This window comes from Aulostomus chinensis, chromosome 10, assembly GCF_037954235.1.
Source record: "Aulostomus chinensis isolate RoL2024-O1b breed Wild chromosome 10, RoL_Achi_v1.0, whole genome shotgun sequence".
Lineage (NCBI taxonomy): Eukaryota > Metazoa > Chordata > Actinopteri > Syngnathiformes > Aulostomidae > Aulostomus > Aulostomus chinensis.
Window position 1 is genome coordinate 13,674,899 of NC_141329.1, and position 2,327 is coordinate 13,677,225.

Sequence of the window (2,327 nt, forward strand, 5' to 3'; positions counted from 1 at the left end):
GGTTTTCAATGTCACACAAGTGTTTCTTTTAACCTGGCTAGATCACATGGTAACTGATGCTGCAAACTTAACCTGGTCTGGAGCACGTTATTTTCCAAGTTTCAGCATAAATTGGCTATAAAAGGCACTGTCCTTTCACTAACCACTGTTTTTAAATAATCCCGTGGGCCTCGGACTCTTCGGAGGGAGAGAGTTTTCAGAGACCGCTATTTTTTCCTGATGTAATTCTTTAAGAACACTGCAGATTCTCAGCTGAGGGAATATGTTATTTAAGCAAACTGCTGGAGTTGTACATGAGTAACCCCACAAAATGGAGCCATGTACTTACAGTTGCACAAACTGCTTTTTTGCCACATGAATCTACTTGCATTCAGTTGGTGATGCAGAAAATCTGAGCAAGAATACTGTTTGCCACACTGTTCGCAAAGTTGCATTTGCTCTCACTAAACTACTGAACATTTTTGAAGTGTTCCCTGGCCAGGGGTTCATTTGAGTCAGATCCTGCCAGAACAAGATCCAGCACCTCTGAATGTTGGCCTCCCTGTGTTCCAGTACTTATTTGGGCAGATCCGGTACACTCTAAGAAATGATTCATGAGGTTAGTGAGTGTAGCTTAAATTGAAGAGCTTTTTCAGCTTGAAAATGTATCTTTTTTTACATGTACACATTTTTATAAGTTGATAACTTATTATAAGTTGGCCAAAACCAAAATAAAGAAAGCTGTCATTACTCTTTAATGTATCACTTTAATGTACAATTTTCTGCCCACTCGCAACAATAGAAAGGTATTAAGTTAGTGCAACTCATTTATGTTGGGAGGAGCCGAGTGGACTTGCCCGTGCTGTTCTCCCCAGAAGGACGGAAAACGCGATTTCACACAGACTATTTTGAAGTCAATTTACTCAGTGAGTACTTGTTTGCTTCGCTATATTTACAACAGTTAGTAACTGTATTAACACACAGTCCATGAAAACGTTTGTTCCTATTGAAATTTAAGCTTGTCCTCAGCTAATTTAGCCATTCTATCGCTAAACCTGTAGCTAGTTCGCTGTTAGCTGGTAAACTTAGCTAGCTAGCTGTAGTCAGCCCTAATTTTTTCATGTTTTTTGTTGTGCAGTGGCAGCCGGATTATATCTACTGGCACGGAACCTCTGTAAGGGAACTTGTGACACTGCAAAGGTGAGAAAAAACGTGTTCTGCTTCATCAAAATGTAGATTTAGTAAAACTTTGATGCAGGTTTGGTTTGCATGCAGCTGTTCATACATTCCTGTTTAACTTTTAATAAGTGAAGCGTTGCTATGCTCTACAGTTATTATGTTTTGGTTTTAAAATCTATGCAGGTTGATGTTTAAACCCTACAGTTATTTCTGTATGAGGTTCAAGTTAATTTTCTACGTTAACAGATTGTGCCTTTTATTCGTTTGTGTTTGTACAGATAAACCAAGAATTCAGAAGGATCACCACAATTGACCTGGAGACCACTTTCATGGCAAAATTGGACCAGTATACCCCGAAAATAATGACCTTGACATCCTCAAGAGGAGGGGCTGCAAAAATGGATATTCAGCGCATACTGTAAAGAATATGCTGCTAGAGGTATGAATAAATGTAACATGGTTAATTTCAATCAGGGAAATCCTCTTTTTCAAGTAGTTGAATGTTTGGTGTGTGGTTTATACAACATCTCAGGCTCACGGTAGAGGCAAATTTGGATTTAAATTTGTCAGTGGGCTAAAATTACAATTTAAAATGAATACTAACATTGTCTCCTGAATGTGTTAAAATGCTACTGTTTGCAACCCAATACTTACAAAGGGATAATATTCTAACCGGCCACTTCAAGGTACAATGAACATAAATAAAAAACAAAACTTTGAATACTTAAGCATACAACAAATGAACTGCGAGGACATCATGAAAACAAAAGTTAAATTTAAAACCCTTATTAAAATGAAATTTGCAGTCAAAATCGTCTTCATTCGGTCATCAATCAGCACTTGTGCAAACAGAACAAAGAAACAGAATAATGGACAAATGATTTGAAAAAAAGGTGGGGTTTTTTTATATGTACTTTTCTTTTACCTGATGTTTTAAGATATATAATTAAAATTTATAATCTGACTTATAACTTTCTTTAAAATTGTCAATATATTATTTGATAAGTAAACACAGTAGAGAGCTGTAATTAGTTTAGTCCTCATAAACTTCATCTTCCAGGCTTTTTCCCCAATGATGTAATAAAAAACATCCTCATTGAAGAGCAGTTTAACATTTTTCTTCCTCTTCTTAGGACAACTCTGTGGACCGAAGAAGGGAGGTGGTTATC

At 36.7% G+C, this 2,327-nt stretch overlaps 1 long non-coding RNA gene across 1 annotated transcript; it reads left to right on the plus strand.

Annotated features, from left to right (window-relative positions):
* Positions 1 to 512: 512 nt before the first annotated feature.
* LOC147254465 (uncharacterized) lies at positions 513 to 1,603 on the plus strand. The gene is made up of 4 exons (XR_015118050.1): positions 513 to 598; positions 855 to 905; positions 1,118 to 1,179; positions 1,437 to 1,603. It is a non-coding gene; the product is annotated as an uncharacterized LOC147254465 (long non-coding RNA).
* The last annotated feature ends 724 nt before the right edge of the window (positions 1,604 to 2,327 follow it).